The sequence below is a fragment of the Capsicum annuum genome, chromosome 1 (assembly GCF_002878395.1).
Source record: "Capsicum annuum cultivar UCD-10X-F1 chromosome 1, UCD10Xv1.1, whole genome shotgun sequence".
Classification (NCBI taxonomy): Eukaryota; Viridiplantae; Streptophyta; class Magnoliopsida; order Solanales; family Solanaceae; genus Capsicum; species Capsicum annuum.
In genome coordinates, this window is record NC_061111.1 from 234,792,389 (window position 1) to 234,808,289 (window position 15,901).

At 34.6% G+C, this 15,901-nt stretch overlaps 2 pseudogenes; one reads left to right on the top strand and one right to left on the bottom strand.

Annotated features, from left to right (window-relative positions):
* Window positions 1-10,695: 10,695 nt before the first annotated feature.
* Window positions 10,696-11,053, top strand: LOC107841811 (annotated as a pseudogene).
* A 2,110-nt stretch (window positions 11,054-13,163) lies between these two features.
* Window positions 13,164-15,166, bottom strand: LOC124897113 (annotated as a pseudogene).
* Window positions 15,167-15,901: the final 735 nt, after the last annotated feature.

Sequence of the window (15,901 nt, forward strand, 5' to 3'; positions counted from 1 at the left end):
ACGTCCATAACTTCCTCATCAGACACCGGATTTTGATGATTTCAAGCTAAGAAAAGGCACGGGTATTACAATATCTCCCCCTTGAGAACATTCATCCTCGAATGAGACTAACTGAGGGGGAAACAATAAACTGAACATGAACTGGACATGAATAACTGGAACATGATCTCATGACTGACAAACTGAACATGCGCATCTAATACGTATATAACTGATTTATAAATGCATAACTGAGTGTTCTTAAAGAACTAAATTTCTTACAATGAGAATGCATGATTTCATAACTGAGCTGGTACATAGATGCATGACTGAATATGCAATGGTGTTTGACACTAAGTATATATTGGAACATGAACATGAAACTGAATTCAATGCTAGTAATGAATACTGAATATGAAACTGAGTAAGCTTAAGGAGAACTGTTACCTTGAGCTTAAGCTGAGTTGGCAAGGAAGAGGTGAGGATACTTGGTACATGTGTCTGCTTCTGCTTCCCAAGCAGCTCCCTCAACGGACTGATTTCTCCAAAGAACTTTAACTAGAGGGACTTCTTTGTTCCTCAATCTACGAGTTTGATAGTCTAGGATTTCAACTAGAATCTCTTCATAAGAGAGACTGTTCTGAACATCGATGCTCTGAATAGGGACTACTACTGATGGGTCACCTATGCACTTCTTGAGCAAAGAGACATGGAATACTGGATGAACTATGGTTAGATCTGAAGGCAATTTGAGCTCATAAGCTACTTTGCCAAAGTGATTAAGAATCTTGAAGGGACTGGCATATCAGGGACTGAGCTTTCCTTTCTTGCCAAATCTCTTCACTCCCTTCATGGAAGACATATTGAGGTAGACATGATCACCGACCTCAAACTCAATATCTTTTCTATGAACATCTGCATAAGACTTCTGTCGGCTCTGAGAAGCCCAGAGTCTTTCTCTGATCAACTGGACTTTCTCTAAGGCGTCGAATACTAAGTTAGGCCTTATAACTGAGGCCTCACTAACTTTGAACTAACCAATTGGAGATCTACATCTCCTACCATAGAGAGCTTCGAATGGAGCCATCTGAATACTGTAATGATAGCTATTGTTGTATGCAAATTCAATCAAAGGCAAGTGGTCATTGCAACTACCCTAGAAATCAACTGTACATGCCCTTAGCATATCTTCTAGAGTCTGAATGATCCTTTCTGCTTGACCATCTGTCTGAGGATGAAAGGCCGTACTAAGATTAACTTAGGTACCAAGACCCTTTTGGAATGCTTTCCAAAAATGAGAGGTGAAATGGGTACTTCTGTCTGAGATAATAGACAATGAAATACCATACAATCTGACCAACTCTTTAATGTAGAGTTTAGTGTAATCCTTGGCTGAATAAGAGGTATGAACTGGAAGGAAAAAGGCTGATTTGGTTATTCTATCTACAATTACCTAAACTGAATCATGCTGATGACGAGTTCGAGGCAAACCCTTCACGAAGTCCATGTTTACAACTTCCTACTTCTAAGTAGGAATATTAAACTCTTGCATAGGACCACTAGGCTTTTGATGCTCTATCTTAACCTGCTGACATGTAGAGCACTTAGCCACAAACTCTGCAACATCTCTCTTCATTCCACTCCACCAATAAATCTCCCATAAGTCATGGTATATCTTCATGGACCTTGTATGAATAGAGTAGCGTGCACCATACGCTTCTATAAGAATTCGCTGCCTCAAGTCATCTACATCTAAAACACATAGACAACCCTGACAACGGAGGATGCCATCTCCCCCTTTGGAGAAAATCTCTATTTTCTGATTCTGAACTGACTCTTTTAGCTTGACAAGGCTGGGATCCTTATCTTGGTTTTCTTTCACCTCAGAAACTAGAGATGATTCTTAACTACTCTGAACTCATACGCCGCCCTCTGAGGAATCGACTAAGCGAACACTGAGTCTGGCAAGCTGATGGAATTCTTGAGCTAATTTATTCTTATTATACTCTACATGAGAAACACTACCCATGGAAAGTCTACTGAGAGCATCGGCCACTACATTGGCCTTGCCCGGATGATAGAGAACACTCATGTCATAGTCTTTCAAGAGCTCTAGCCACCTTCTCTAACGAAGATTGAGATATTTCTGAGAAAAGACATACTAAAGGCTTTTATGATCTTTGAAGACATCTATATGAATGCCGTATAAATAATGCCTCCAAATCTTCAAGGAAAAGACTACGGCTATAGATCATGAGTAGGATAATTCTTCTCATGGGGCTTTAACTGTCTGAAGGCATAGGATATGACCTTACCATGCTGCATGAGGACACAACCTAAAACCACTCTGAATGCATCACAATAAACTATGAAACCATCTGGAAGAGCAAGGACTGGAGCTAAGGTAAGTCAAGTCTTCAATTCCTGAAAACTCTTCTCATAAGGATATGACCACTGAGACTTGACTTTATTCTGAGTCAATTGGGACATAGGGGATGCAATAGAAGAAAATCCTTCAATAAACCATCTGTAATAGCTAGACAATCCCAAGAAACTCTTGATATCTAATGGAGAGACAGGTCTGGGCTATTTTCTTACTGTTTCGGTCTTTTGAGGAATACTGAAAATGATATGGCAAAGGAATGCTACTGAATTTGGCGAATAGCTGATGATTTCTGAGAGTCTGAAGTACTATTCTGAGGTGGTCTGCATGATAGCGCTGAGTGTGGGAATATGACCAGAATATTATCTATGAAGACTATGACAAATATGTCCAAGTACTGCTTGAACACACAGTTCATCAAGTCCATGAAATTAAGTCCATGAAATTTGCTAGGCATTGGTAAGACCAAATAACATGACTAGAAATTCGAAGTGACCATACCGAGTACGAAAAGTTATTTTTGGGATGTCACATTCTCTAACTCTTAGCTAATGATAGCCGGATCTGAGGTCTATCTTAGAGAAATAACTGAAACCCGAAAGTTGTTCAAACAAGTCATTGATTCTGGGAAGATGATACTTGTTCTTGACCATGACTTTATTGAGTTAATGGTAATCTATACACATCCTGAGAGAACCATCTTTCTTACGCACGAATAAGACTGGTGTGCCTCATAGGGAAATGTTGGGTCTAATGAATCCCTTATCTAAGAGATCCTTCAACTATTCTTTCAGCTCTCTGAGTTCTATTGGTTCCATTCTATTTGGAGAAATAGTGATAGACTGAGTATCTGGAAGAAGATCAATACCGAAGTCTATTTCCCTTTTGGGAGGAATTCCTGAAAGATTTTTGGGAAAGACGTCTGAATATTCGCTTACAACTGGAAATGAATCAAGACTAGGAGTACTAAAACTAGAATCCTTAACATGAACAAGATGATAAACACATCCCTAAGATATTATTTTCCTTGCTCGAAGGTAGGAAACAAGCTGACCCCTAAAGGCGGATACACTACCATTCCACTCTAGGACGGGTTTATTCGGAAATTGAAAATAAACTATTCTATTTCTGTAGTCGACTGTGGCATAGCCAGAATGAAGCCAATCCATGCCAAGAATGACATCAAAATTAGTCATCTCTAATTCAACTAAGTCTGCTGAAGTGACTTTTTGAAATATCATAATCGGGCAGTTCCTGTATACCCGCTGGGCTATGATGGTTTTAACCACTCGGGTAGAGACTAAAAAGGGCTCTGCTAGGACTTTGGGACTGATTTCAAAATCAACTGCTATATAAGGAGTAACAAAAGACAAGGAAGCTCCTGGATCTAGAAAAGCATAAACATGCACATGAAAAATATGTAACGTACTAGTAACTACATCAGGAGAATTTTCCTGATCTGGTCGAGTTTGAAGAGCATAGAGATAATTTGGGCGTTGCCCACTAGTAGCACTGGAAGTGGCACCCTGCTGATTTGGGCGACCGGACTGAGCTGAAGAGCGATTCTGATGACCTTGAGGACCTGACTGAGGACAGTCTCTAATTTTGTGACCTGGCTTGCCACAACCAAAACAAATGCCACTACCCACTTTACACATACCCTGATGGTCCTTACTGTAAGTCTAGCAAAAAGAATAGGTGCGCGCACTGCTAACTCTGCCCTGGGTCTTAGAGCCTGGCACTTTATATCTGTTACCCTTTCTGAAATTAGAAGCTGGAGCACTAGCTGTAGAGGGAGCTAGAACTGATGACTTAGAACAAAACTGAGAATAATTTCCTCCTTCTGATTTAGGTTGAGCAAAGTTTAAACTACCTGTCTTTGCTCTCTTATTCTCTTTCTCCCTCTACTTAATCTTCTGCTCCTCTATTTGCTGATCATGGGTCATAAGTCTAGCTAAGGTCATGTCACTTTATCATGGCAGATCTGCACTCATTAACCACGCTTTCGTTTACCCCTGAAGCGAACTAACTCATCTTGGATCTACCGTATGTTACCACATGAGGGGCATATCTAGATAATTGAGTAAACTTTAGAAAATACTATTTCACCGTCATATTTCCCTGCCTGAGGTTGATGAATTTTAGTACCTTGTATTTTCTAATCTCTTGGGGAAATAATCTTTCTAAGAAAGCAGTGACTAAATCCTCCCACTCTATAGGACCTGCATCATCGGACCTTTTAGACTTCCACTATTTGAACCAAGCATGAGAAACATCCTGTAACTGGTATACAGCTAGCTCAACACTCTCAACAATAGTCACCCCTATGATATTTGTCACTTTCTGGATCTAATCAATAAATTCCTGAGGGTTTTCATCTACCTTAGACCCGAGGAAGGTTAGAGGATTCATTCGGGTGACGTCCCAAATTCTCGCTGAAGCTGAGTTGGCCACTGGATTGTCTGGAATAATTGTTGGCCGTTCATTATAAGCAGTGACTAATTGAGCAAGAGTGGTAAATGCGGTCCTGAACTCCACATGAGAAACACGATCACTCAAAAGTTCTTCGGGTTGAGAGGCTGGCTGATTTCTTATCTTAGGAGGCATATTCTGAAATAAAGAGAAAAAGTGGTTTAGACTGAGAGACTGACTTGTGATTATGTTCACTGGAATAATATGAATACTGAAAGAAGGGAAATTATTTCTAAAATATCTCATAGCCTCCTGTACATAAATGTGGTACGCAACACCCACATGTACAAGACTCTACTAGATGCGGCTTTCAGATTTCCTAGGACTCTATTGAACCTTAGGCTCTGATACCAAGTTTGTAACGCCCCGATTTGCTGAACCAGAATCCTACACGGTGCTTATAACCTTGAGGGACCATAAGCTAACCCATAACTGATATCTGTACCTATACACTACATAGTTAGACATGATAATGCGGAAGCATAAATTGAAAGGCCATAAGGTTCAAGCATAAACATAACTGAATAACGTAACATCTCGGTGGGGTAATAGAATACCCAAAACAAAACTGAAATAAATAAAGTCTGAAATATGAAAATCTGTATCTAGTCTGAAATCCTCTATTGTCTAAATAATCTGAATCAGGAATTGATGGGACATGTCCCCAACTAACTCTAACTAATAAGCTAATCAATAAGATAAAAGATACTCACTTATACTTTGACTGCTGAGAACTGGAATCTACTACTGATATAGAACTTGTGTCTTTGAACCTATGGTGTAACATAAAAAGAAAGTACCATAGTGCAAATGCATCAGTACGATGGAATGAGCCGAGTGTACATGTGAGGTAGGCTATATGCAAGATTTTATATGCATAACTGATGCTAACTAGCTATCTAACACAACTATGAGAATGCATAAATAAATACATAATTGTAACTAACAACCTGATATCATGATTACTGAATCTGAATACTGATAACCTGACATGACTAATAACTGGATATAACTAACAACATGAGTGACTGTAACTGACAGTCTTGAATTTTGATGGAACCATCTGAGTTCTGTACTGTATCTGAGTTAACTGTGTTTAACAGTCCTAAAATCTAAAGAACTATCTGAGTTCTATTACTAAGCCTGATTAACTGTGTGTGACAGTCCTAATTCTGTAACATGAAACTGTAGGAAGTAGTATTTAACCGTCATACCCTAAAGGTACAATAATAGCTGAGCTGGGGTCAAATCTATGCCTTGATTGGAAGGGTGTCAATACCGCGCCACTGGTAAGGACAACATGTGAGTAACCCTCATATAACAGGTAACTCTAGCGAGAACGGTGGGAACCCTCACATAACAGGTTAAGCCACCTCATCTACCCTTATATAGCTGGCTATGATGTCTCAAACTATGCTGGCTACATAGTTCTGGAACACAAGGATTACTTCTAAGAATCACACCCGCATATAACAGGTGAGTTCCCATCCTTGGGTTCTCTTGATGCTAATTCCTACTCTCATCTGAATAGACACTAAACATGTTTTACTGAACTAAACATGAGCTGAGTTACTGAGTTTTGTTGACTGATGGAATACTATAGATATCTGACAACTGACTAAGTCATGGGATCATGGATATTTTTCCTGAGTCCTAAGACTATCTGAAGTCTAAGAACTCATGGTTTGACTGAGCATATCGTGAAAACATGACATGGCTCTAGGCACACAGCTAATTTTTTGGGTAAAAGTACCCCCAGGACTCAATTGAAGGAAACTGACATAGAATGATTTACTTGAAGACTTGACTAATATCATAATACATACTACATTCATAGGATCATTTCCTCAAACATGTGTCAGGCATGAACTTGTAGATACACGGGGATGTCATGACATCATGCTAGTTAAACAATATTCCTTCATCTAGGAATTTAATCAAATATATGGTAATAATAATATATGTAAACATCATTGTTCAATTCTAATTTCATCATTCAAGGATTTAAATCTTAGGGTTACATAAATCTACGGCTATAGTAATTAAACCCACATAGAAATTATCAACAATCATGGAGTAGAATCCAATTTCATATTTATCAACATGAACATGAGCAGCCAAATCATGAAAAAATGAAGCAAATCCATAACTTAAGTTTTAGAAAAGGATTCTTAGACTTCATGGACGAAAGGGGTCCATGAATGAACACTATGCATACCTAGGTTATGATTTCTTGATGTTCTCAAACGTGGAGAATTAGAATCCCTTAATTCTTGAAGAAGATTGGATCTTGTTCTTGGAGATTAAATTTAGAGAGAAACCCTAATTTTTTTTGTGAAATAATAATGGATAAATTGGTTGAAATCATGACTAAAGGGGTATTTATAGACGGATGCTAAATGACCAAAATACTCCTGTTAAAATGACCTAGAAAAATTGAACGTACAAATCAATGGTGGCCTCTAAAAGTCCGTCAGACCTGCGAGAGTCCGTTGGGTCGTGCCGTCGATCCTAGGTAGAACATGATTCTACTGGAAGCCTCCGACGGTGGCCTCCGTCTAGCCACACTGTCGGTTAGGGACAGAAATTGGTCCCACTGGTTCTCTCCGATGTTGACCTCCGATGGTACGTCAGACCTGCGATAGTCAGTCGAGCCATGCCGTCGGATATGAACTAAAATTGGTTCCACTGCCTCCATTCAACGGAGATCCCCAACAATCTATCGGGCTACTGACGGTACATCAGGTTCTACCATCAGAACGGGCAGCCTGGCTGTTTCCGTAAAATATCCATAACTTCCTCATCAGACAACGGATTTTGATGAAATTGGTATCAATGGAAAGCCTAAACAATTTTCCACGTGATGGAAAGTGAAAATTATGAAAATACCATGTGTATAAAAATAAATTCATATTTCAAAGAAAGTTCAAACATCCTGGTGGTGATTTCAAGTTAAGAAGAGGCACAGGTATTACATTTGTGATCAATTATTTATCTATTAATGTAGTTATAATGATTAGTAACATATATATTGTTTTGATGATTTAAACTCTTTTAACCTAGAAAAAAGATTTATTTTAGAGCACAAATTTAATAGTCATTCATGAAAATATTATATATATATATATATATATGTATATATATATATATATATATATATATATATTAAACTAATAAGAGTTGTATCGTCTAACTTCATTCAAAAATGAAACTTGAATTTTTTTAGAATCAAAATAGAAATGATTTTAGAATTTGATCATTTATTAGATTTTGTTGAATTGTATCGAATCCATTTTCAATTTTAAAGTAAACAGTTACTATATAAAACTTTTTCTTTTTACTTTAATTTGATTTTAACTTGTTAGATTCAGTAATATATTAATTCACATTATATCTTGAATGATGGAGAATAAGAAAAAGTTATCACACAATCGCTTGATAAAATTTTTTTTTTGGCCAACTAGATTCTAAAACTAGTAATTTCTATTAGGTTACACATTTTATCCTTCTACACTACCCCATCCTTGTCGCTAGATCAAGAAAAAACCTTTGGATTGAGATCCACAACAATGCATCACAACTATGAATTCCAATTATTCTATTTTTTCTTTCATCGAATATGATCTACTACTCTTATTCCATACTAGAAATCCTTCTCTGGGATTACGTGTATTCTATATTTACTTACGTTACCAATTGTCAATTCTTGTTCATTGGCATTGAGATTGAGATATAAGTCAATTCGAATTAATATTTAGGTATCGATATTACCTTTTTTTCTCCTTTCAAACAAATAAAAATGATTGAGATTTTTCTATTTGGAATCGTGTTAGGTCTAATTCCTATTACTTTGGCTGGATTATTCGTAATTGCATATTTATAATATAGGCATGGTGATCAGTTGGACCTTTGATTAATTAACATCTCTTTTTGATTGACCTTCTCCTTTCTTTAATTCACGAGCACAAGAGGTCAAATTCCAATTGTTATGAAAGTTACTGAATGAATCTATTTTATTCTAATTCGATCTAAGAAGGAAAAATCATGCTCTGTAGTATTTAAACCTACGACATCGGATTTTGGAGACCCACGTTCTTTCGAACTGAACTAAGAGCACTTTCTTATCATAATAGATAAGACTGTAAACAAAATGATTCTTTTCATAAACCCAATACATTTTGTATGCATATACTAGAATTGAATGATAAAAATAAAAGGTTATGTCCAATTTGAAGCGATCTCAATTGATCCCTTGTTATTGCTCAAAGGAGCAGTAATAGGTAAGGATGATAGGGTTTGAACTCGTGACATTTTGTACCCAAAACAAATGCGCTACCAAGTTGCACCACATCCCTTCAATTATTCCATAGTGTAATTGTAGAGAATTCCTGTCTTGTTTTCCACATGGTTATTTCCTCCATTGATATATACAAATTTTCTGCTCATTTCGTCTTTTTGGTATCACTTAACATATAATAGTAAAGGGAAAAGACTTCTCTTATAGATTATATAGAAAATACTTATATACAATTATATACAAAATAAATATATAAATATAGAACCCATCGTAAAAATAAATTAGTATTCTTCAAAAATTCTCAGTAAGAAAAAAGGGGATGTATTTTTTTCTATTTTAAGAAAAGAAAAATCTTTTTTCCAAAATCATTGTACATTTCAATTTTAATTAGGAATTATGTGTCCAACTCTAAGTATCCCTTAGCTACATATGCATCTGATCATATATGTATTATCTATTCCAACAAATAATACAAAATAAGGAGATTTTTCAATTCGAGATCTAAAAATATCTCTCTCTGTGGCACTAGTACTAAGTGCGCTATGGTTCGGGGCTTTAGCAGGTCTATTGATAGAGATTAATCATTTTTCCCAGATGCATTGACATTCTCCTTTTTTTCATTCTAGTTATTGTCATGGGAAGGAATGAAGAAAATTAGAGATCCAATCAAATATTGGTGATGAATCCCTCTCCCTCTCTTTTCTCTTTTTTCCCTTTTTATAATAAGGGAGGAAAGAGAAAGAATAAAAAAGTGGATTCAACATTCGGGCTCAAGTTCAAATTAGCTGAATATTAATCATAGAGGAATAGGGGTAGAATAGAAAATGGGGGTCTAGGGCAAGAGTATTATACAAGATATTTAAATGATTACTTAAATTTGCAATATACTTTAGAAAAATCGTTGTATTTTACTATGACTTTGCTTTACTATTACTTTATTTTCTTGATTTTAATATTTTACTTTTCGAATTGGATTTCAAGTTAGTAACTTCTATTTTATCCTTTCTTCATTTTGAATCGAAAATAGAAGAGTTGAGTAAATAAAAAATTCAAAGGAGGTTCAAGGCCAAGGGGAAAGATGTCCGAGTAATGGTGATTTTGGAATGTACTAGTTGTTTCCGAAACAGTGTTGAAGGTATCAAGAGGTATTTCTAGATATAGTACTCAAAAGAACCGGCACAATACACCTAATTGCTTAGAATTGAAAAAATTCTGTCCCTATTGTTACAAACATACGATTCATGGGGAGATAAAAAATAGAGAGAACCAAGTACCTGTGCCTTACCCTTTCAAGGAAGGGGAAAAATGACATTATCTATAACATATTTAAATAGAAACAAAACAAATCCTATTTTTCAAAAATCCTATTTTATTTTTGGGTGGATTTAAAATGAATTAGAATTAAGAAATAGGATTTTAGGGATAAGGAATAAATTAAATAAACAAACCATAGATATATTACTTACTAATAAAAGGGAAAGGACAATAAAGAAGCACACATCTGGATGTCAACATGTGTGTTTAATTGTGGCGATTGTGCTCTCTGCTATTTCTGTTTGAGAAAATGGTGAAAGTTCCTAAGACAAAGAATACCTACTGCAAGTCCAAGGAGTGCAAATAGCACATCTTGCATATGGTCACACAATACAAGAAAGGGAAAGATAGCTTGGCTGCTTAAGGAAAGTGTCGTTATGACAGGAAGCAGTCTAGTTATGGTGGTCAGACAAAGCCTATCTTCCACAAAAAGTCAAAGACCACAAAGAAGATTGTGTTAAGGTTACAATGCCAAGGCTGCAAACATGTTTCACAACACCCAATCAAGAAGTGCAAGCATTTTGAAATTGGTGGGGAAAAGAAAGGAAAGGGAACCTCTCTTTTCTAGATTGCCTATGATGTCACCAAGAACTTCGTTTTTTGTCTTCTCTTATTTTGCAATGTTGAGAGCTTTGGTTATTTTGGATGTTGGTTCTATTGTGTTACATTTTGTTCCAATATATTTTTGTTTTATGATGTTTATATGAAGATCTTAACTATATTCTAGTTCCTGATAGTAAAAACAAAGAAAAAAACATGGACAAATCCAAGCGACCTTTTCTTAAATTCAAGCGATCTTTTCGTAGGCGTTTGCCTCCGATTCAATCGGGGAATCGAAATGATTATAGAAACATGAGTTTAATTAGTCGATTTATTAGTGAACAAGGAAAAATATTCTCAATACACGTGAATAGAATGACTTTGAAAGAACAACGATTAATTACTCTTGCTATAAAACAAGCTCGTATTTTATCTTTGTTATCTTTTCTTAATAATGAGAAACAATTTGAAAGAACTGAGTCGACCGCTACAACTACCAATTTTAAAGCCCGAAATAAATAGGCTTACTTTTTATTTACTTGAATCATAATTACTCAAATCTAGATTTGCATGAATCTAGATTTTAGTATCGTGTCATAAGAAACAAATGAATCAGAAAAAAAGAAATTTGTTTTTATTGAAGTGAACTTGTTCATTCATTTTGACTACTTTAGCATATTTTATCATACTAATTTCTAACTCGTCCGGTAGAAAAAACCTCCATTTATTCTTAGGAGAGCCTGGGGAGTTTTTAAAGACTCCGGTAAGGACTTCAGGTTGATTTTGTTAAAAATCATATAAAGACAATTCCTATTTGATATAGCTATTTGTGAATGTATTTTGTGGTTAAGAAGCAACCGTCTATTGTATAGATTGTGTATTAATTTACTATAACTATGGGAGACTTCCCCTTTTAGAATTGCTGCGTTTATCCGAGTAATCCACAAATGACAAAAATCTCTCTTTTTCCTACCCCTAGCCCGATGAGCCGAAACTAAAGCTCTTATTTTCTGTTGAATAATAGTTCTAATATGCCTTGAATGAGCCCCTCTAAATCTTGATGCAAATAAATGAATTTTTGTTCTACGTCTCCGAGCTATATATCCCTGTTTAATTCTGGTCGTTGAAGAAATGAAACTTTGACGAATAACTAATTGATTACCTTTCTTTCAGTTATTCTTTTTCCCCTTCCTATTCTATTAATAACAAAATGAATTTTTTAATGTATAAAATAAAAATTCCAATGGCTTTGGCTACACTAACCTTCTCGACCACGATTTTTTTAGGTATTTCATTGCGAATAAGAAAGAAATAAGAAATTGTATTTTCCTAGGTATCAAAAATATAGTAAATAAAAGAAATAAAAAAAGAAATAGTGGGTTCCTTCATTCTATGGTTTCTTCTTAAATGGTGAGGTCTTCTCTATATACTAGAGCCTTTACTTAATACTTTAATTTAATATATATTTAATCAACTAATTGATGTTATTGGGAACTTGTATAGTTCACACGCTTTGGCTCTACCCATGAATTATCCAATAATAGGTCTTTCACAATCAGATCTACCTATACAGTAACGTTATTTAATTATGAAAGTTTACTGGGTAGCTGACCCTTTTAGTCCATTCTTGCCAGATTGGGAGCCTAACTAATCTTTCTGTTTTATGGTTTTAAAATAAGATTTCCTCCTCTTAATAGATAACCATTTGTTACCAATGGAGAATTTCTTATCATCTTAAATTCAGGTGATTGGATTTACACCAAAGGAAACCATAAACTTCATACACAATAGAGGGATATGATAGAGTTTTTTATAATAATGAATGGAGTTCCTTTTTCCATCCTATCCCATTTACCGGTACTGATCATTGATACTTGTAAAGTCATTTTCTTTCTTTTATGCAAGATCATGATCTAAACGAGTCGCACATACACCCTAGTACATGTTCCTTGATGTTGAGGGTACCCCCAAAGAGCAGGGGATTTCGTGACATTTCTGATTAGCTGTCTTGTATTTCTAATAAGTTGTTTAATAGTGGCATGTTGAATCGTATACATAATATGATGGGTTGGTTTAGATTGATCCAAAACGAATGATGATGAATTACTTTATTTGATAGAATATTCAATTCGAAGATAAAATCGCAAATCTGTGATTTGTGCGAAATCCATGTTATTTTCATTGAACCACTACAAGATCAACAATTCCATAAGCTTGGGCTTATATTGCTGACATAAAAACATCTCTTTCTATATCTTAGGATACAACCCAGAAGGGTTTGCCTGTTCATTTTACATAAACCCCTGTGAGGGTTTCACACAGTTTCAGCAGTTCTTCCACTTCCACGACACATTTGGTTACTTGTGCCATATAAAAACCACTAGCAGGTTGATGCATCATTACCCTGATGATATAACAAAATAAAATCTCCTCCAATCTCGTATGATAAAGCAAAGAGAAAAGAAAAAGATTAGAGAAAAGATAGAATTGAACAACCGTACAGGCATCTTTTGTGCATATGACTCTAAAAGAAAATTGACCCCCCTCCTTTCTATTGAAAAAAGAGAAAAATAGAATCTATCAGACTCCAATGGGTAAATAATCAAATTGTCATCCTTCCTTTCGGAGGATTTAAACAATACTATGATGGCTCCGTTGCTTTAAATGTTTCTTTTTTTTTTATCTGTGATTCAGCAATCCGAAAGTTTCTTTTTAATCCGATCAAATAAGAAAAAAATCTTTTTTTCGTACTCTTTCATAACATAAATATTGTTACGAACTTACGGTATGAAAACAAAAATGTTTGTGATACTGAACCAAACTCCCGATAGATAAGACAAAATCAAAAATACCCCTTATCTCATACTACTCTCTCGATACAAAATCTAATGTTTTGAAAAAAAATAATACAAAAATTTCTCATACTGAATTCGAAGTGCTATGCTATTATTACTTAGTATTCATATGGAGAAGCCATAGTCTTCTTTTTTCTCTCAAATAAAAACCTCATTGGCGCCATGCGTGAGGGAATGCTAGACGTTTGGTAATTTCTCCTTCGACCAGGATAAAAAATCCCATTGAAGCGACTAATCCCATTCATACTGTATTGACATTTGGTCACACAAATTGCATAGTATCATAAATAGCCACCTGAGGTATTACCCAACCCCCAGGAAAGTTTATAAACAAATACAGCTCTTTGGTCTCATCCTCGATACTTAGATATACCATAAGACTAATAATTTGATTCAAAATCTCTCTATTAATACCTTGGCCTAAAAAAAGTAATCTTTCTCGATAAATTCGGTTGATTAGGGTAAAATTGTATTCCTTAGGAACCGTACATGAACCTTTTGATGCATACGGTTCAAAAAATTATGAATCAATTTATAGATCCCAGTCCTCTTTCTTTTTTTCTGGAAAAGTTCTTTCTTACTTCTAATAAAAGGGATTTTCTTTTATTTTTCAATAAAGAGGAGTTTTGACTCCTTTTTTATATTTCTATTTTTGATTTTCAAGTATAAAATTAGAAGCTATAAGAAAGGGTCATTAAACTTATCGAATTAACTTCTCATTGATATATTCTTTCATCGAGATTTAATCCAAACTACGATGGTAGTTTCTTCTTCCTGAATGGGTTCTTTTCATCTTTTTAGGTTTACGCTCTATTCCGGGTAAAGATCCGCCCGATTTGGATTTGTACATCTAGGACAAATACTCCCATTACCATTTGTTTTTGTATTTCTTTTTTTTTTAATTCATTTTATACAAGTATTTATTAGAGTTGATATAACTTTGCTTGACAATTAGGATCTCTTTACAAAGAAGAAATATGAATAGCAATCATAGATATCTTACCAATCCAGTTGGGTTTTTTCTAAACGGATCCTGGATACTTCATTCTTTTAGTCCAACCAAGCCAACCATAAATTATTCTAATTGATAATAGTAATTGAATCCCGTAAAAAATGGATCTAATTGCACTTCACACTCCAAATTTTTTATGATTCAATTTATCATTTTATTGTTCTTGGGTGAAACGGGGGATATCTCTATTGGGGGAGAAAATGGAAAAATACCATTTGACCCAATATATCTGACAAGTCACACTATACATCAACCCAAAGTAGATTTGCCTCTCCAGGACCTCAGAAGGGAACTTTCGAAACACCAATAGGCATTGAATGAAAGAAAGAACTAAATACTATATTTCACTTTGAGGTAGAAATGTAACAATTTTTTTATTGTCTTCTATATATATATATATATATATATATATATATGAAATTGCAATTGTATTGATAAATGTCTTCCAGACATTAATTATAAAATTGCATCACTATGTACAGTGTTATCAAAAGTTGGAGAGAAAAACTAAGGTCGCATAAAATTTATCTTTAAAATAAAAATTAAATGATATATAAACACTAAATTTGAATATTATATTAACAATATATATATATATATATATATATATATATATACATTGAAAATGAATTAAATATATATATATATATATTAATTTTAATTTGAATCATTTTAGAAATAAAAATTAATAATAATCAACTCTACATGTTAACAACTTTAAGATTATTTCAGACATTTTGACCAAAAAAAGTATTTAACAACACTTGTTTACCAAACACATCAACAACTTTTTTTCAGTTTCAACACTTTTATCCAATCATGTAACTGCTTATTTTTAAAATAAATATCAGCACTTTCAAAAGTACTTTTAAAGAACTTTTTAAAAGTCACTTTTTTTAGCTTATCCAAACAGGCTCTAAAACATATATTTTAATTATACTTCATTGTCTCAAATATAGAAAACTTTCTAGAACTTGCATAACTTTATAGATGCTAAAATAACATTCATAACTTCATAAAATAACTCTTTTATGGGTTTATACTATTCT